This window comes from Bufo gargarizans, chromosome 1 (genome assembly GCF_014858855.1).
Source record: "Bufo gargarizans isolate SCDJY-AF-19 chromosome 1, ASM1485885v1, whole genome shotgun sequence".
Classification (NCBI taxonomy): Eukaryota; Metazoa; Chordata; class Amphibia; order Anura; family Bufonidae; genus Bufo; species Bufo gargarizans.
This window is the reverse complement of record NC_058080.1, coordinates 446,518,824-446,540,670: the sequence shown is the minus strand read 5'-3', so window position 1 is coordinate 446,540,670 and position 21,847 is coordinate 446,518,824.

Sequence of the window (21,847 nt, the reverse complement as noted above, 5' to 3'; positions counted from 1 at the left end):
CTGCAACGAGATTTCGCCCATTATCACACACCACCAGGCCGGGCTTGAGGCTCACCGGCAGCAACCACTCGTCGGTCTGTTGTTCTATACCCCGCCACAACTCCTGTGCGGTGTGGGGCCTGTCCCCCAAACATATGAGTTTCAGAATGGCCTGCTGACGTTTACCCCGGGCTGTGCTGAAGTTGGTGGTGAAGGTGTGTGGCTGACTGGATGAGCAGGTGGAAGAAGAGGAGGAGGAAGCCGAGAAGGAGGAGGTGGCAACAGGAGGCAAAGAATGTTGCCCTGCGATCCTTGGCGGCGGAAGGACGTGCGCCAAACAGCTCTCCGCCTGGGGCCCAGCTGCCACTACATTTACCCAGTGTGCAGTTAGGGAGATATAGCGTCCCTGGCCGTGCTTACTGGTCCACGTATCTGTGGTTAGGTGGACCTTGCTACAGATGGCGTTGCGCAGTGCACACTTGAATTTATCGGATACTTGGTTGTGCAGGGAAGGCACGGCTCTCTTGGAGAAGTAGTGGCGGCTAGGAACAACATACTGTGGGACAGCAAGCGACATGAGCTGTTTGAAGCTGTCTGTGTCCACCAGCCTAAATGACAGCATTTCATAGGCCAGTAGTTTAGAAATGCTGGCATTCAGGGCCAGGGATCGAGGGTGGCTAGGTGGGAATTTACGCTTTCTCTCAAATGTTTGTGAGATGGAGAGCTGAACTCTGCCGTGTGACATGGTTGAGACGCTTGGTGACGGAGGTGGTGGTGGTGTTGGTGGTACATCCCCTGTTTGCTGGGCGGCAGGTGCCAACGTTCCTCCAGAGGCGGAGGAAGAGGCCGAGGCGGCAGCAGCAGAAGAGGCCGAGGCGGCAGCAGCAGAAGAGGTAGCAGGGGGAGCCTGAGTGAGTTCCTTGTTTTTAAGGTGTTTACTCCACTGCAGTTCATGCTTTGCATGCAGGCGCCTGGTCATGCAGGTTGTGCTCAGGTTCAGAACGTTAATGCCTCGCTTCAGGCTCTGATGGCACAGCGTGCAAACCACTCGGGTCTTGTCGTCAGCACATTGTTTGAAGAAGTGCCATGCCAGGGAACTCCTTGAAGCTGCCTTTGGGGTGCTCGGTCCCAGATGGCGGCGGTCAGTAGCAGGCAGAGTCTCTTGGCGGCGGGTGTTCTGCTTTTGCCCACTGCTCCCTCTTTTGCTACGCTGTTGGCTTGGTCTCACCACTGCCTCTTTTTCCGAACTGTGAAAGTCAGTGGCACGACCTTCATTCCATGTGGGGTCTAGGACCTCATCATCCCCTGAATCGTCTTCCACCCAGTCTTGATCCCTGACCTCCTGTTCAGTCTGCACACTGCAGAAAGACGCAGCAGTTGGCACCTGTGTTTCGTCATCATCAGAGACATGCTGAGGTGGTATTCCCATGTCCTCATCATCAGGAAACATAAGTGGTTGTGCGTCAGTGCAGTCTATGTCTTCCACCGCTGGGGAAGGGCTAGGCGGATGCCCTTGGGAAACCCTGCCAGCAGAGTCTTCAAACAGCATAAGAGACTGCTGCATAACTTGAGGCTCAGACAGTTTCCCTGGTATGCATGGGGGTGATGTGACAGACCGATGGGGTTGGTTTTCAGGCGCCATCTGTGCGCTTTCTGCAGAAGACTGGGTGGGAGATAATGTGAACGTGCTGGATCCACTGTCGGCCACCCAATTGACTAATGCCTGTACCTGCTCAGGCCTTACCATCCTTAGAACGGCATTGGGCCCCACCATATATCGCTGTAAATTCTGGCGGCTACTGGGACCTGAGGTAGTTGGTACACTAGGACGTGTGGATGTGGCAGAACGGCCACGTCCTCTCCCAGCACCAGAGGGTCCACTAACACCACCACGACCATGTCCACGTCCGCGTCCCTTACTAGTTGTTTTCCTCATTGTTATGGTTCACCACAACAACAAAAATATTATTTGGCCCAATGTATTGTATTCAAATTCAGCGGGATATAAATTTGAGGCCTAGTATTTAGGCGCTGGGTGACCGGTATGGATTTAGTGACAGAATTAGACTTGGAAATGCACAGTAGAGTGTGTGTGAAGTTATTCTGAATGACCCTATGTGCACCTTGAATATTATATACCCTTTTATGGATAGATTTCAAATAGCTCTGATATAGCAGAAACCACAAAATAATGAAATTGCTAAATTGGGAATTGTATTTCAACCCAGAACAAAAAATGTGCTTTGACGGACACTAAATAACTTGCCCATCCACAACAGGACAGCGGTAACGACAGATTTAGCGGGATATAAATTTGAGGCCTAGTATTTAGGCGCTGGGTGACCGGTATGGATTTAGTGACAGAATTAGACTTGGAAATGCACAGTAGCGTGTGTGTGAAGTTATTCTGAATGACCCTATGTGCACCTTGAATATTATATACCCTTTTAGGGATAGATTTCAAATAGCTCTGATATAGCAGAAACCACTAAATTATGAAATTGCTAAATTGGGGATTGTATTTCAACCCTGAACAAAAAATGTGCTTTGACGGATACTAAATAACTTGCCCAGCCACAACAGTACAGCGGTAACGACAGATTTAGCGGGATATAAATTTGAGGCCTAGTATTTAGGCGCTTGGTGACCGGTATGGATTTAGTGACAGAATTAGACTGGGATATGGCCAAAAAATAACCACACTATTGCTGGTTAAATGCACTTGGTGTGACAGCTTGACCAACCACACTACTGAGGGTTAAATGCACTTGGTGACGGGCGCAGCTTGCACCTGATGTAGTATATGGCCAAAAAATGAACAGACTATTGCTGGTTAAATGCACTTGGTGTGACAGCTTCACCCTGATGTAGGCTTAAGCCAAAAAACAACCACACCATTGAGGGTTAAATGCACTTGGTGACAGGCGCAGCTTGCGCCTGATGTAGTATATGGCCAAAAAATGAACAGACTATTGCTGGTTAAATGCACTTGGTGTGATAGCTTGACCAACCACACTACTGAGGGTTAAATGCACTTGGTGACGGGCGCAGCTTGCCCCTGATGTAGTATATGGCCAAAAAATGAACAGACTATTGCTGGTTAAATGCACTTGGTGTGACAGCTTGACCAACCACACTACTGAGGGTTAAATGCACTTGGTGACGGGCGCAGCTTGTCCCTGATGTAGTATATGGCCAAAAAATGAACAGACTATTGCTGGTTAAATGCACTTGGTGTGACAGCTTGACCAACCACACTACTGAGGGTTAAATGCACTTGGTGACGGGCGCAGCTTGCCCCTGATTTAGTATATGGCCAAAAAATGTACAGACTATTGCTGGTTAAATGCACTTGGTGTGACAGCTTCACCCTGATGTAGGCTTTAGCCAAAAAACAACCACACCATTGAGGGTTAAATGCACTTGGTGACAGGCGCAGCTTGCCCCTGATGTAGTATATGGCCAAAAAATAAACAGACTATTGCTGGTTAAATGCACTTGGTGTGACAGCTTCACCCTGATGTAGGCTTTAGCCAAAAAACAACCACACCATTGAGGGTTAAATGCACTTGGTCGCAGCTTGGATGCACTTGGTCGCAGCACCGCACAAGACACAAAATGGCCGCCGATCACCCCAGAAAAAAGTGACTGACAAACGGTCTGGGCAGCCTAAAAACAGTGAGCAATTGAATTTCAGCAGCTCAATGATGCACAGCTGCAGATCGATCGATTAATCAAGTCCTTTGGAGTAATTAATCTGCCTAATCTCGCCCTACTGTCGCAGCCGCAACCTCTCCCTACGCTAATCAGAGCAGAGTGACGGGCGGCGCTATGTGACTCCAGCTTAAATAGAGGCTGGGTCACATGGTGCTCTGGCCAATCACAGCCATGCCAATAGTAGGCATGGCTGTGACGGCCTCTTGGGGCAAGTAGTATGACGCTTGTTGATTGGCTGCTTTGCAGCCTTTCAAAAAGCGCCAAGAAAGCGTCACAAAAGCGCCAAGAAAGCGACGAACACCGAACCCGAACCCGGACTTTTACGAAAATGTCCGGGTTCGGGTCCGTGTCACGGACACCCCAAAATTCGGTACGAACCCGAACTATACAGTTCGAGTTTGCTCATCCCTAGTCTCTAACTAAAAATTGAGAATGAATTATAAAGGGAGGGACTATTGTTGTTATGGATTGCTTAGATTATATTGAATATATTAATAGGCAGCTTAACGACAAAAAAGTATCTTCCAATCCTACCTCTAAAATCGCCACTTTGATTCAGACAAAGCTTGCCCATCATCTTAGATAAAGAAAAATCAAGCCAGCGAGTCAGCATTGCTGCGGGGAGGAGTGAAACTCCACGAGGACGAAAGTGAAAGTAAATCCCGGAAACTGCTTAAATATGCTGAATCTTCACGGGGGGCGGAGCCTGGCCGCTGGCGTGGGTGGCTGTGTGACAGAGCTGCTCCTCCATGTCCTAGCATCTACTGCCCAATAATCAGCGGTGACCAGAACTGAAATGGTCAAATACGGCAGAGATAGGGGACTAGACCCCCCAGATAGCCCTCGATCCCACAAAGGCCAGCAAGACAGGCAGAAATTCAAAAAGAGAAGCTCTCACTCGCCGGGAGCTGGAGCCAAAATGGCGACAGCGCGCATGAAGGAGACGGAAGCCGAGGACTCAGGGGAAGACAGCGAGCACTGTGGCACGACTGAAGAGCAAGACCCGGCTCCGGTGTCTAAATATTTCCTCACTAAAGCGCTCAGCCAAGCCCTAGACAAAGCGCTCAGACCACAGACCAGTTCTAACCAAATTAGCGGACATTAAAACTGAGATATCACAAGTGGGACACAGAGTTGAGGCTCTGGAGCAAGTGACGCAAGATCTGATATCGCATGCAAATGGAGTAGCTGACTGCCTTACCGGTCATGCTGAGGAACTTAAAAGAGCCTTCTCGCTGTTAGAAAATCAAGAAAACTGCAGCAGACGGCGCAACATCCGCATAAAGGGCCTCCCTGAGTCTTCGGCGGCTGAATCGTTACGTAAAGTGGCCATGGAGATATTCGCGGACATTTTGGATCCAGACTCCGCTGCATCAATTGTTTTTGAGCGCATACATAGGGCGCTAAGACCCCAGCCGAAACCGAATGAGAGACCAAGAGATGTGGTCTGTGGCCTACTGTCCTTTGTAGACACGGCACGGGTCATGGAGGCTGCTCGAACAAAGGGTCGGATCACTTATGGAGACACGGAAATTGCCCTATACCAGGACATTGCTCCATCGACACTAGCGAAAAGGCGCATATTGAAGCCCTTGCTAGATTCGCTCTGTGGGAAGAAAATCCCATATACCTGGATGTACCCATTTGGACTCTCTATAAACAAGAATGGGAAATGTATTCTCATCCATACACTGGACAACTTGGATAAAGCGTGGGAGCACATTGGCATACAGCCCATCGACATACCTACCTGGCTACCCGTGAATTACCCGACGACGCTCCCGAACCTACCGCACTTGGAGCCCTGGAAAAGAGTTCATTGCATCAAGTCCAGGAAAACGTCCAAACACCTGACGGGATCCAAGGATCTCCCACCCTGAGGACTTCCACGCCAAGTTCGGGTCCAGTATTAATGGGACATGGGAGGGCTCTGGTAGTAGTCCTACCATGTTAATAACCTTAAAGTTTTGATTTACCTAATGCACATACTGTCGCATATGTCATACAAAGTGAAATATTATGCTCCTTGATCGCAAGGGGTAGGCCATGCGACTAATCCGTGATATGCATTATGAGGCCTCAGATAGCCACTGTTTCGTAAGTAGGTTCTGGTACACTCTGTACCCTGTTTTGCTATAGTTCTAAGTTAGAAGTTACTTGGTGAGCGTTTATATCACCTGTTAACAGGGTAATCCTCACACATGGAGTCTGGAAAAGATTGTGTTCCTGCAACCCCTAGCTTGTAGCTCTCAATAGATCGCGGGCAGGGAGCTGGATAAGCTCTGCATTCTATCCGTACTCCATGTCTCCGATTCACTTAATAAATTTAGAGGCCTTAACACGCTCAGTCTACCATCTGTGCTCAGTATAACGGGTATTATCAGCATAAGCGAACTAACTGTTTACATGACTGAGGACAGGGTATGAAAGTACTTACTATCAATGCTACTGTATTTAACTTACGTGAGAGTCTGAACCTCTAAGATCACTTGTGATCAGTCCCTATTTAATGTACTTTAAATGCCGGCTCCTAGACATCATGAGCTAATGCTTACCCCCTTCCTCCCCTCCCCCTGCTTTCAATGCCGTCCCAACGTACGAAGTGCATTCACGCAGACCTAGGGATGAAATTATTTCATTAATTATGCTTAGCGTTTTCTTTGTAGGAACATTTCTCTGAGGGATTACGGATGAAGTACTAGCTAAGCAACGGGTCATATCTGAGCTATCCCTATGTAACATATCCAGCATATTTATCCTCAATGAAAATAAGCTCTTCTTTAGCCTACCCCCCCTCCTCACATGCTGACCATCGACTCTCATTTCCATTTACCTATAATAAGCACTGGGTTCTGTCTAACTCCGAATACCTAGCATTCATGTCACGTATGGCAAACCTAATATATTCAGCCACCCTCAGGCTTTCCATTTCATGAATACGCTCATATAGGGAGACTGGATGCGTGTATGCATAGAAGCCAGGTATACGACCACCTGTGATCAAGGCACTACCCAGTGTAATCAGTATATCTTCCCTAATAAACATAAGCTTTTGCTATACCCCCCCCCCCCCTCACTTCACCACCTCCGCTCGTAAGGTCTAGAAGTTAATTAATGATATAGGTCACCAAATATAGTGCTATACCCTGGGGCTGTGATGTCTAGGCAACACGTCCAGGCTAGAAATATACAAACCGGATTCCAAAAGTTGGGACACTATACAAATCGTGAATAAAAACTGAATGCAATGATATGGAGGTGCCAACTTCTAATATTTTATTCAGAATAGAACATAAATCACGGAACAAAAGTTTAAACTGAGAAAATGTACCATTTTAAGGGAAAAATATGTTGAATCAGAATTTCATGGTGTCAACAAATCCCCAAAAAGTTGGGACAAGGCCATTTTCACCACTGTGTGGCATCTCCCCTTCTTCTTACAACACTCAACAGACGTCTGGGGACCGAGGAGACCAGTTTCTCAAGTTTAGAAATAGGAATGCTCTCCCATTCTTGTCCAATACAGGCCTCTAACTGTTCAATCGTCTTGGGCCTTCTTTGTTGCACCTTCTGCAGGCTTCTGAACTGAGCTTTGATAACAACTTGGGTTGTCCTTGTCCTCTTTGGTCCGAATGACATGGCGTCCCAGATTTCCAAAAAGAACTTTGAATCGTGACTCGTCTGACCACAGAACAGTCTTCCATTCTGCCACACTCCATTTTAAATGATCCCTGGCCCAGTGAAAACGCCTGAGCTTGTGGATCTTGCTTAAAAATGGCTTCTTCTTTGCACTGTAGAGTTTCAGCTGGCAACGGCGGATGGCACGGTGGATTGTGTTCACTGACAATGGTTTCTGGAAGTATTCCTGAGCCCATTCTGTGATTTCCTTTACAGTAGCATTCCTGTTTGTGGTGCAGTGTCGTTTAAGGACCCGGAGATCACGGGCATCCAGTATGGTTTTACGGCCTTGACCCTTACGCACAGAGATTGTTCCAGATTCTCTGAATCTTCGGATGATGTTATGCACAGTTGATGATGATAGATGCAAAGTCTGTGCAATTTTTCGCTGGGTAACACCTTTCTGATATTGCTCCACTATCTTTCTGCGCAACATTGTGGGAATTGGTGATCCTCTACCCATCTTGGCTTCTGAGAGACACTGCCACTCTGAGAAGCTCTTTTTATACCCAATCATGTGGCCAATTGACCTAATTAGTGTTAATTGGTCTTCCAGCTCTTCGTTATGCTCAAATTTACTTTTTCCAGCCTCTTATTGCTACTTGTCCCAACTTTTTGGGGATTTGTTGACACCGTGAAAATTTGAATCAACGTATTTTTCCTTTAAAATGATACATTTACTCGGATTAAACTTTTGATCTGTCATCTACGTTCTATTACAATTAAAATATTGACATTTGCCATCTCCACATCATTGCATTCAGTTTTTATTCACAATTAGTTTAGTGTCCCAACTTTTTTGGAATCCGGTTTGTATTTGTGTTCTCCCCCCTGCTATCTACACACATAACTGTTTGCTCCTGTTGTGAGAGTTTACTCACTGGTTTAAATACCAGTAACTGTTAGATTTACTGACTGTTGCTTTTTCTTTTTTCTTTCTTCTCGTTCTTTTTTCTTTCTTTTCCTTTTACTTCCCCTCCCTCTAGCTTCTCTCTCCCAACCCTTCCCCTCCCTCTCCCTCCTCGTTGATATCTCTCTCAGACCCATAGGAGTCTCATAAGGAGATCCCGCAGATTACAACTCTACTACAGAAGTAAATAACTTGTCCACTAGGATGACTGATATAAAGGTCACGACATTCAATGTAAAAGGTCTAAACTCACCACAGAAAAGGGGTCAAGTCATGCTGGCTCTCAGGAAAATGGGTTCACAGATACTATTTCTTCAGGAAACTCACCTACTCAAGAAGAAAATGCCAAGGCTGCCAAAGCGCCCGTTTGCCCACTGGTTTCATAGTGTTCAGCCAGCCTCAGCCTCCAAAGGAGTAGCTATAGCAGTCCACCAATTCATCCCGTTTACTGTATTGCAGCAACACACAGATGTAGATGGACGCCTTCTCCTAGTAAAAGGCTTAATAGCAGATCGTAAATTCACCTTAGCTAATTTTTATGTCCCTAACAAGTCCCCCGTACATTGGCTTTTACAAGCCTTAGACACGCTTAAAATCTTCGCTGAAGGGCAGATAATCCTGGGAGCCGACTTAAACCTGGCATTAAATCCCACCATTGACTCATCTTCAGCTAAATCCCAGGTAACGCAAAGGCTTCGTAGTAAACTCCATAAGAAACTTCATGATGTACGTTTAATATATGTATGGCGTAGCCTTTACCCCACGGGTAAGGACTTCTCCTTCTACTCAGTTCCGCATGGGACGTATCAACGCCTAGATCATATTCTAACCTCTGCATCTTCTCTTCTTCCCTTTTTCAGGAATGCAGATATTGGTAATATCACCTTATCTGACCATGCTCCATGCTGTGCGACCTTCACCCTGGCCTCTCTACCAAAAAGGGACTGGAGCTGGAAGCTAAATGAATCTTTGCTGTACAACCAACGCCACACGGACCAGGTCAGGACCCAACTGATAGAGTACTTTGCACTTAATTCCTCCACACACAACTCACAACCTATTGCATGGGAGGCCCACAAGGCTTTCATTAGAGAATGCTTTATTTCCTTAGGCACTAGAGTAAAAAAGTAACAGCAAAAGGATGTTGACACACTCTTAGCAGAAATAGCGACAATTGAGAGGAAACATGAAGCTTCACTGCGCAATGAGCACCAAAAAGAACTGACAGAACTCAGGTTTAAACTGCAAGACCTTCTTAGCCATAGAGTAGCGAAGCAAATTATGAATTTTCAGCAGAAGGTCTATGCTCATGGAGAGAAAGGAAGAAAGCTGATGTCATCCTTGCTTAAGAAAGCCAAGAATGTCACTCACATCTCCTCAATAAAACAGCCAAATGGCAATTTGACCAATGACACTCCAGAAATAGCCAGTGCCTTTAAAGAGTTCTACTCAAAACTATACAACTTACATCAGGCAGGTACTCCAAAAAGAGTGCCGCATCAGAAACTTTTTGGAATCCCTCCATCTCCCGACTATAACACCAGAAGATTCAAATTACCTAGTTAGGCCAATATCGACTGATGAGGTAATCAGTACTCTCAGAACTTTCCCCCCAGGGAAAAGCCCAGGACCTGATGGCTTACCCCTACTATATTATAAAAAGTTCCAGGATGTCCTCATCCCTAGGTTCACAGATATGTGTAATGCACTCATGCAAGGGAACTCCCTGCCTAAGCAGACGCTTGAATCTTATGTCACTCTGATACCTAAAGAGGGTAAAGACCCTTTGAACTGCGGCAGCTACCGCCCAATTTCCCTCTTGAACCTGGATTTAAAACTTTAGGCCAAGATCTTGGCTTGTAGAATCGGCAAGTTCCTGCCAACCTTGATTGGACACGAACAGTCTGGCTTTATCCAGGGCCGAGAGGGAAAATACAACTCCCACAGGATATTCCACGCTATACACATGGCACATAGAAAGAAGCTACCTTTAGCTTTACTAAGTATTGATGCCGAAAAGGCCTTTGACAGAGTCAACTGGCTGTTCATGAAACTGACTCTGCAGCCCTTCGCCTTCCCAGAAGCTTTCACTAGAGCGATATTCACTCTATACCAAAACCCATACGCCAGACTGAAAGTAAATGGCACACTATCACCATCCTTTGACATAACCAACGGAACTAGGCAGGGATGTCCCTTGTCCCCCTTATTGTTTATCTTGGTAGCAGAGTCGCTCTTACAACTAGTTAGGCAGTCCCCTGAAATTTCAGGAGTCAAGTATGGTGGAAGGGAACTAAAATGTACTGCATTCGCAGATGACTTATTGTTCTTGATAATGGACCCGGAGAAGGGGTTGGATCCGTTAGCAGAGAGAATAGACGAGTACAGCTCTTTATCAGACTTCAAAGTTAATCACTCCAAATCGGAGATAATGAACATCTCACTACCAGATTCCAAAATTGCCCCCTTGCAGGCCCGACTTCCATTCCAATGGACTAAAGGGCCAATTAAATACTTAGGGATTTTAATCCCCAGGGACACCAATGACCTATACCAACACAACTACGCTTCCCTCTTAGGGGACCTACAGCGCTTGCTACAAAAATACAACCTTCCCTATCTCTCCTGGATGGGGCGGAAAAACATCCTGAAGGCATATGTAATGCCGAAAGTCCTATATACTATGCAATTGGTACCGATTTGGCTCCCTAAATCTTTCTTTCAGAGCGTGAAGAGTATATTTTCTAAGTTCCTGTGGAATGGCAGGAAACCTTGTGATATCCCACAAAATCTTAACTAGAAATAAAGAGAAAGGAGGACTGGGTCTGCCAGATGTATCCAGATACTATAAAGTGATACAGCTTAATAGATGGCTTGAAATGGTAGATCCAAAAAGACGACCAGATGTTGAAGCCATTTGTAGTTACAGTGTAGGGAAGTATTTCCAGAAACAATTATGGCTCCCAGATAGGAACAACCATAACGACAAAACTATAGACCCATTGATGCGCAGTCTAGGTGGGACTTGGAGAGAAATGAAAGGGAGATTGGCTCCTCTAGATTGCCATCTCCTCTGCTACCGGTGAGCCTATTACCAGACCTCCTGAATCATAACAATCTAGACAAACTACATCTGTGGAACTTACTAACTTCGGTAAAACTGGGCGAAGTCACCCCAAATGTGGAAGCCTCCATTTTAAAGGCACTCCCGCGCTCGATCACTGACTCCCCAGGTTTTTTCCTAGCAAAACCTCATGTTCAAGCTGTGTGTGGGGAGTTGACAGCGAAGTGCCTTCTTCGAAGGTCCTTGACCGAGTTTGAGAAACTGATCTTATCACCACTTTCTGCTGCTAAAAAGGTGTTGAAGCTTTAGCCGGTGGTGGGAGGCGAGGGTGAATCGCTGAGTCCTGTGTACGACAGAGAATGGGAAAAAGAGTTGGATAGAGTGCTAACTGACACTGAGGTAAAGCAGATACTGAGAAAGGTGGTATAAAACACCTGACTTTCTTTACAAAAGAGGCCTGGCGTCTGCTAGGGAATGCTGGAGGTGTGGAAATGGCGTGTTTCCATATCATACATATGGTGGAATTGCACGCAGATTAAGCCTTATTGGAAGGAAACAGAAGCACTGATTCGGAAACTTACAACTCCTAGTTTTATACTCACCCTAGAAATGGTAGTACTTGCACTCCCATCACCTCAATACTTCCCTTCTAAAAAGAACTTGATCTCACATATCATAACGGCAGCTAAAGCATTGATCCCTCTACATTGGCTTGATGTTAGCCCCCCTTCCACACAAGAAATGATAGCTAAGGTGACTCAAATCTGTAGATTTGAAGAAATGTCTAGCTGGTTTGATAGGACGCATGATAAATTTGCGAAGATATGGAGCTCTTGGAGATCTCTGGCGAAGGTGAACCCTGACTAAACAGACGCAATGACCCTGTGACCTGGGATTGCAATATCTATGAGCTACCTTCTCCCCCATCCCCCCTTCTTACTACTCTTATCTTCATTTCTTATTCTTCCCTCTTTTATATTTCTTTATTGTCTTTAGTTATTATTGCATGCTTCATACATGGCTTGAATAGGGAGCACTGTGGATTCCCTGAGAAAAAGAGAATCCATGCTCTCAGCCATCTACTTGATAAGTGAAATTAGCCAACTTATTTGTCAACTATTAAGATCCATGTATGTAATTGAACAACTTCAATTAACTGCTATTGTATGACCTTTGAAACCTATGTCATAAATGCACACTTTTTTGTCATACTAATGCACACCTGTTACTTGATTCTATAAAAATGAAAAAATAAAGAATTTATAAAAAAAAAATATGCTGAATCTTCTTCTTTTATTGCTTATTATGTAAGAAAAAAAAACAATATTTAGCACGTTTTGGCACACAGCCTTTCTCAAGAAGTACATTCCACATGTGTGACACAGATAGATCTAGGCAGATCAATTACAGGTACAAGTGACGTCATCCACCCACTAATAGGCGGGTATTCACTACCCACCAATCGATCACCTACTTTCTATTCATCAAGAGGAGCACCAGAGAGTATAGGAGCACCAGAGAGTATAGGATATCCAGTGTCAGAGAATAGAAATCAGCGGATCTGCTGTGTCTAAATAGAAAAGGAGAAAAAGAAAGAAAGAAACACATACAGTATCATTAATAATACCATAAATTACAGTCTAGCAACCTCATAATCACGGTTTAAACCTTTTGGATAAAATGTATCCAACATATGTATCCAATAGGCTTCACGGCGGAGGAGGAGTTTTTTGATATCATCTCCTCTCCTTGGTCTTGTCACTTGTTCCAGGACCTGGAATCTTAACTGCGAGATTCTATGTCTACACTTATCAAAATGATAGGGTAGTGGTAATAGGAGATTTTTGATCCTAATGGTAGACTTGTGTTTACAATTCCTGTCCCTCACTGTCTGCATTGTTTCTCCCACATATCCCAGGCTACACGGACACTTAATCAAGTAAATCAATTTTTTTTATTCACAGGTAAAAAACCCTTTCACTTTGAACGCTTGACCTGTGCGTGGGTGATGGAATTCAGGACCTTTGATAATATGGGAACACTGCAGACAGTGAAGGCACGGAGACGTTCCGTTTTTCACAGTTCTCAACACATTTTGTCTAGGGGTCTCCCTACCACTGCCTAGGTCCGCATGCACCAATTTGTCCCTTAAATTAGGATTTTTCTTATTACAAATCAGAGGCGGACATTTAAATTAATCAACATTCGGATAGACTTTAGTTAGAATATGCCAGTACTTCCTAACCATATTACCTAAATGTGCATTATACAGATGGAATTTATGTATAAATGCCACTCTCTGTTGTTTAATCCTAGGAGGGTTTTGAGAGGAAAGATCTAATCTCGTCCTATCAAGTATAGACCTAGGATAACCTCTTTTCTCAAATCTATCAGTCATCTCATCTAGCCTCAGCTCCTGTGTCTCTGAATCAGAGACTATACGCTTAATCCTCTGAAATGGAGCTCGTGGGATTGCCTTTTTAAGCGAGGGTGGATGAGCGCTAGAAAAATGCAGAATACGGTTTTTATCTGTTTCTTTCCTAAATAGATCAGTGGAAAGATAGCCCTGATCATCCTTCACCACCACCATATCAAGAAAGCTCACTCTCTTCTTATCACAAGTCATAGTGAATTTCAAACCTTGACAGACCATGTTCAGATGGTCAAAGAAACCGGATAGGATCTGATGTGGCCCCGCCCACACGCAAAAAATATTGTCTATAAATCTCTTCCATATAATGATATTATCTTGGTAAAAATTACTGTTATAGACAAAACGATCTTCTAAAGCGGACATAAACGCATTTGCGTAGGGCGGGGCCACATTCGATCCCATTGCGGTTCCCCATCGCTGTAAATAATAGTAATCACTAGTTCTCAACAATTTTGCAACAGCATCAATGCCTTCCTCATGACCAATAGACGTGTAAAGGCTTACAACATCTATTGTTACCAGCCAGCTCTCAGCCGGGATCATACGAAGGTCAGCAATCATCTTCAAATTTATATTCAAGAAGATGATTGCTGACCTTCATATGATCCCGGCTGAGAGCTGGCTGGTAACAATAGATGTTGTAAGCCTTTACACGTCTATTGGTCATGAGGAAGGCATTGAGGCTGTTGCCTCACCCACGCACTTCCTGACAGATGGAGATTTGTAACCTGGGATCTAAACAGCCTATATACCTCTATACAGCATACTAAAGGTATCAGGGCCACCAGACTTCTATTGGAAGAAGCTAATATGTTGCCTCATTTAATTGAGTTTTTGTTGATCTTCTAACCATTATCCTACAGAAGAACTTCTTTTATGTTTGAGGATTCTTTTTATAGCCAAAAACAAGGACCCGCTATGGGTTCACATGCAGCGCCACCTTAAGCTAATAGCTACATGGCCCGTTTCAAAAAAGAATATGTATACCCACACACCCTTTTTCTCCAACATGTCAGAATGTGGAAGAGATACATAGATGACATATTTTGTCTATGGGATGGCCCTTAAGATTCCCTTTTATCATTTCATATTTATCTGAATTATGTTATCTCTGAACTACAATTTACCATCCACCATAACAAACATACCATACATTTTCTCGACACCCTGGTTTACAAACACGAGGACTGTACTTTGACTATGGATCTTTATCGAAACCGACCGACCGAAACAACCTACTTCACTACAGCAGTTGTCATGCACCCTCTACTAAGAAAGCATTACCCAAATCTCAGTTTGAGCGGGTCAAGAGAATAGTGACCTCAGGAGATGTTAGACAATTATGGCTTTCATAAATGACCATGAAATTTCAACAGAGGGGTTATCCCCTGGTCACTATCGAACAGAACCCTGTACCTAATACATAACTAAGACTAGATACTAAAAAGAGACTCCCCTTCGTACACACATATCATCCTTACTTACATAGAGTGACCAATATCCTCAACAGACATTGAAACATCCTCACTCGTTCCTATCCCAACATCGAAGAGTTTCAAACACAGTTTTCACCATGCACTTGACGACCCAAGAATCTCAAAGATTGGCTGGTCAGAGCAGACATTGGCTCCAACCATGGAATTCTGCATTAACATCTACTAGGGAAGGCCAGACAGGGTGCATTCCCGTGCCTACATTGTGCCCAGTGTTCTAATGTGTTGAAAGGGGACAAGATCCATCATCCACAGACATGTGAAGAAATACAGATCAAGGGTTATCACACATGTCAGTCTAATTATGTGATTTATCTACTCAAATGCCCCTGTGGTCTGATATATGTTGGCGGGACAACCCAAAGTGTTAGAGATAGGGTCTGCCAGAACAAATCCACTGTCCGCTGTCAAAACCTCCTACTTCCAGTCCCACGCCATTTTCACTAAATGAAGCACAATATATCCCAATTTAAGTTCCAGGTCATAGAACAGGTAAGGATGCCCAGGTGAGGGGGCAATCGACAACATATGCTCAAAAAACGGGAAGCCTATTGGATACACAGGCTACAAAGCCTGGAACCGAGGGGGTCTAAATAGAGAGTACGAGCTGTCAGCTTTCATCTGATCACATGCACTGACTGAACATTATATACCACTAATTAATCTGAGATACTAATACTCTGCCTTCTTTTTTCCAGATCCATTCCACTTCCCGAGTTATTTAAAGGAAGCTTCACTCCATGGGGGCTAGCTTACATCATTCCTAAGCTCGATCTTTCTATATTAAATTTCTCCCATTTACTACTTCACTTCTTTGGCACCTTGGTAAGTTCAACCCGACATGGGGGCAACCGGTTCCTCTCTCAAATTAGTGATTCTCTTTGGTTGATCTGGATGTAAAACAGAGATGACATGTCTTTTGCGTGTTTTCTACCCACTCCTGCTTTTGGCTACCAAATCATAAGCAAATTCTGATGGGATCATACAGGCCTTACATCTGCTACACAGACAGAACCTGTTGTGCATCTCATTTTTCCTTCCTTCTGACAGATCAGAAGAAAGGTCAAATAAATGATGATGTCAGCCAGGCCGAAAGGCAAAATAGTGGACCAGTCATGAAGTGGTGACGGTGGGAACAGCATGAGAAGTCCACAGAGTGGACCTATGACATAGTGGTGAGGTGGAAGCAGCATAAAGAGAGCACAGAGTGGCCCAATGACAGGGTCTGGATTTGGCAGCAGTATGAGGAGGCCACCGAGTGGCACAATGACCAAGTCTGGAGGTGCTGCATCAGGACAAAGCCACCAAGTGGCACAATCACAGAGTCTGGAAGTGGCGGATGCAGCAGCAGCATCAGGAGAAGGTACCGAGTGTCAAAATGACAGAGTCTGGAGGAGGCGGATTCAGCAGTCGCATCATGAGAAGGCCACCGAGTAGCACAATGACAGAATCTTGAGATGGCAGCAGTATGCTGAGGCCACCGAGTGGCACAATGACAGAGTCTTGAGGTGGCCGCACCATCAGGTGGTTGTCATTTTTTCCATGTACTTTTTGCATAATATTTTTTATAACATATATATTTTCCTCACACTTTCAGATATCACACGACCTCACATGATGTAATTCGGTCCATACAGCAAAAGGAGTTTTACAGTCACCCATAATTTTAACAGAAAAAAACTAATTTGAAAGAAAAATTTCACCACAACGTCATTCGGTTCATACAGCAAAAAGAGTTTTGTAGTCAACCATCAACATTACAAAAAAAAAACACTTTGAAAGAGTGGCACAATGACAGAGTCTGGAGGTGACAGCAGTATGAAGAGGCCACCGAGTGGCACAATGACAGAGTCTGGAGGTGGCAACAGCATCAGGAGGTTGTCATTGTTTTCATGTACTTTTTGTATATCTGTTGTTTCATAATATATATTTTGCTCACACTTTCAGACGTCACACGACCTCACATGATATCATTCAGTCCATACAGAAAAATGAGTTTTTCAGTCACCCATGATTTTTACCGCAAAAAAAAATAACACTTTGAAAGAGTAGCACAATGACAGAGTCTGTATATGGCAGCAGTATGATGAGGCCACCGAGTGGCAAGTTGACATAGTTTGGAGGTGGCTGCAGCATCCTGAGAACACAGAGTGGCAAGGGGACATAGTGTGGAGATGGCAACAGCAGCATCATGAGACCACAGAGTGGCAAGTTGACATAGTGTGGATTTGGCAGCATGAGGAGGCCATAGAATGGCAAGATGACATAATGTGGAGAAGGCAGCAGCAACAGCACTATATCACAGAATAACAAGGTGACATAGTGTGGAGATGGCAGCAGCATGAGGAGACCACAGAGTGGCAAGGTGACATCATTTGGAGATGGCAGCTGCAGGATACCACAGAGTGGCAAGGTGATATAGTGTGGAGATTGCAGCAGCATGAGGAGAACACAGAGTGGCAAGGTGACATAGTGTGGAGATGGCAGCAGCATGAAGAGGCCACAGAGTGGCAAGGTGACATAATGTGGAGATGGCAGCAGCAGCAGGATACCACAGAGTGGCAAGGTGACATAGTTTGGAGATGGCAGCAGCAGCAGCATCAGGAGGCCACAAAGTGACTCGGTAACAGAGTGGGGCGGTGGGTGGAGTACCCACTGATGAAGGTGGGTGCAAGAAGGAGCAGTTGGCATCAGATGTGTGGCATCAGGTGGGTTGCAGCATCAGAATAGTAGCTGAGGCAGGTAGTCAGAAGAAACTAGTCTCTTTTATCAAAGGGTTGGTGTGGCACCCTGGATGATCTAGTCTGATACATCAGGCATTCGTGGGTGGAAATCCTGGCTGATCCACGCCTGATTCATCTTGACAAAGGTCAGTCTCTCCACATTTTGGGTGGACAGGTGAGTTCTCCTTGGGGTAACTATGGCCCCCACCGCACTAAACAACCACTTTGATGCCACACTACTGGCCAGGCAGGACAGCTTTTCCAGGGCAAGCTCTGCTAGTTGCGGCAACAAATCCAGTTTGGCTACCCAGTAGTCCAGCGCATCTTCAATGAGGGGTGGCAGGGTGCTGTCCAAGTATACCACCACCTGCTGGTTAAGGTCCTGCTCCAGGTCTACCTGCTGCTGCAGCTAGCAAGTAGTTTCTTCACTATGCGGGTAAAGAAAGCTACTCATCAGCGACTGTATACTCAGGCTGCTGTTGATGGAGCTGGTACTGCTCCTGCCACCCCACTCCTCCCCAGAAGCCATGGCAGTGGAACGTGAGTGGAGAGGCCCCCCCCCCCCCCCCGGTCAGACCTGCGAGAGGATGGACGATGGCGCAGATAGGCAGTGGCCAACTTACTACATAGGATGTCTCTGTAGTAGTTTAGTTTGCCCTCCCTCTCGGTGGGTGCAAAAAAAGGTCCCCATTCTGGACCAATAGCGAGGGTACAACAAGGGGGAGAGCCAGAAGTCATCCCTCGTCCGAATGGTGACAATTCGGCTTTCACTACACAGGCAAGTGAGCATGCATCGTGCCATTTGTGCAAGTGACTCAGATGGACTCCCTGCCTCCATCTCCACTGCATACTGCCATGGTGTGTCCAGATCATCTGTCTCATCTTCCTCATCACCCAGTAGCTCCTCTGGCTGCTCCTGCTCCTCCTGTCCTGTCAGCTGAGTAGAAAAACCACCCATTTGGCTACACATTGCCTGTGCTCCAATGTCCTCCTCCCCCTCCTCATCCTCTTCCAGTTCAGCCCCCACAGGGCTCATGTGGCAGTGAGATCGAGGCGCCATGTCTCCTTTGCCTTGACCAGTCATTGTTACCAGCATCTATTCCAGGAAGCAGTGGAATGAAGTCGTTCATCCCATAGTCCTGGCGACTGACAAATAACATGCCGTCCTCAAAGGGCCTGAGTAAATAGCATGAGCTGCCACTGGCTGACATTGAAGTTACACAGGGGAGTACTCCTATCCGCTTGCATCATCGATAAATCATTGATGGCCTTTCTCTGTTCGTATAGTTGGTCAAACATATGGAGGGTGGAATACCAACGGGTAGAAATGTTGCATATCAGCCTATGTTGGGGAATGCAGTTCTGCCACTGCAGCTTAAGGAGGGTGTGCTTTTGCGGTATACGAGTGGCTGAAGTGCATGCAAAGTTTCTTGGCCATTTTTTTGCAGATGGGTGGAAGACTTTAGGAGCAGCTTGACAACCAGATTAAACCTGTGTGCCAGCCTTTCTTGACGCAGCACCGACACCATGTTCTTCCCGTTGTTGGTCAGCATGGTTCCGATTTTCAGTTGTCGAGGAGAAAGCCAGGATTCAATTTCTTGATGTATCACATAGACCATTTCCTTCCCTGTGTAACTCTGTTTACCAAGGCAAACCAGGTGCAGAACAGCGTGACACCGCAGAGCCCTGCACATGTGGTATGCTGGAGGGGCACTGTGACATTTTCCTGCAGTGGAGGTTGAGGACATGGTGGAGGATGAGGAGGCAGAGGCGGACAATTGTTGCAGGACCAACGGCGTGAAAACGTGGAGGCGGAAGTGGCGTGAACTGGCCAAGTTGCTGGTGTGGCTGTGTATAATCCACATTCACCAAGTGGGCCGTAAAGGACATGTATTGTCACTGACTGTAGTTACAGCTCCACACATCGGTACTGCCGTGCACTTTGGCAGACACCGACAGGCTCAAGGACTGGCCCACCTTCTGTTCTACATATTTGAACAGGGCTGGTACTGTCTTTTTCGAAAATAAATTACGGCTTGGGACTCTCCACCTTGGCTCGGTACAAGCTATCAGATCTCTGAAAGGTGAGGAGTCCACCCCTTGGAAAGGGAGGGACTGCAGCACCAGCAACTTGGACAGGAGCACATTCAGCTTCTGTGCCATTGGATGCATGCACACATACTGCTGTCTCTTGGCAATCGCTTCGGTGATTGATTGCTGACGGAATGACTGAGGATGAGTAGGAGGAGCAGGAGCATCTGTACCAGCAGAAGATGGGAATAACAGACAGCACTCTTCAGCTAAGATGGTGGAGCCTTGACTGCCTGAAACCTGGTGCGTGCCACTAGTTGGACCACCACATCGGAGCCTTGGTTCTCCCAAGCCACTGTATGTCGACGCTGCATATGTTTACGCAGTGCTAAAATGCCAACATTGGCACCCTGGCCGCGCTTTACCTTTTGCCTACAGATGCCACATATGGCCACGTTCACCTCCTCTGGTGCTTTGAAAAAAACTGCCACACTGCCGAGTAGGTGCTTTTTCCCCCAACAGTCTGCACTGACAGATTTCTACCGCCGCTGCATCCGTGAACCCTTGCACCACTACTTCCCAAGCAGGTGGTCTACTCTGGGCACGTTTGGCTCCCGACCTTCCACTTCTGCCACCCGCTTCTCCTGATGATGACGAAGCCCATTCTTCACGCGTCACTCAAGTGTGATTGGCTTCATCATCATAAAGTAGTGTCTGCACATCACTCCTCAACGGCCTCTGACCACTCGCAACACAAGCTCCCATGCCACTTTCCTCATCACTACTTGCCCGCCTAGTGTAGGAATTCTCCTCCACATCTTGGCTGGGCAGTAGCTGCTAACTGTCCTCTAGTAGCTCTTCCTCGCTGAAAAGTGAAGCTGAGACAACTGCATGTAGTAATTATTGTGGTGATGGAACAGAAAAAGCCAGAGGTAGGTTGAGGACAGGTGAGGGCACAGGGCCTGCTCCCAAGCCATGCCAACTAAGTGTTGTGTCTGACGAACCCACCGACTGTTGTCTGATGTCACTTGGGATGACTTGGATGACCAAGTTAACCAATCAAGAACTGCAGGTTTGCTGGTCAAGACACAACCGCTAGATCACACCTCTTGCTGCGACTGCTGCTGCCACAACCCCTTACTCTGCTGTGACCCCTGCTTGCGCCAGAAACATTCAAACCTTTGCCACTCCTTTGTGCATGGCCTGGCACTTCTCTGACTGACATACTTGTAGCTGAACTAAACAAATGAAATGGAAATTAAAACACCCATAAAAGAGATGAATATATTTTTCTTTTTGTACAGAAATAGGCCACTAAATGCTTTCACCACAATTAACTGCTAAAATACACTAAGAATATATTTTTCTTGTTGTACTAAAATATGACCCTATACGCTTTGACCAGAAAAAAATTAAAGCGTGAACTGCGTATATACATTTCTTGAAGTAAACACTTTCACCAGAAATAATTGCAACAGTGCAGTGCGGGTATATTTTTCTTATTTTACTGAAATACGCCCTTTACGCTTTCACCAGAAATAACTCCAACAGTGGAGTGTGTATATATTTTGGTTATTTTACTGAAATACGCCCCGATACTCTTTCACCAGCAATAATTGCAACAGTGCAGTGCATATATGGTTTTCTTTTTTAACTGTAATACGCCCCTATACGCTTTCGCCAGAAATAACTGCAGCATTGAACTGAGAATATATACAGTACAGACCAAAAGTTTGGACACACCTTCTCATTCAAAGAGTTTTCTTTATTTTCATGACTATGACAATTGTAGATTCACACTGAAGGCATCAAAACTAT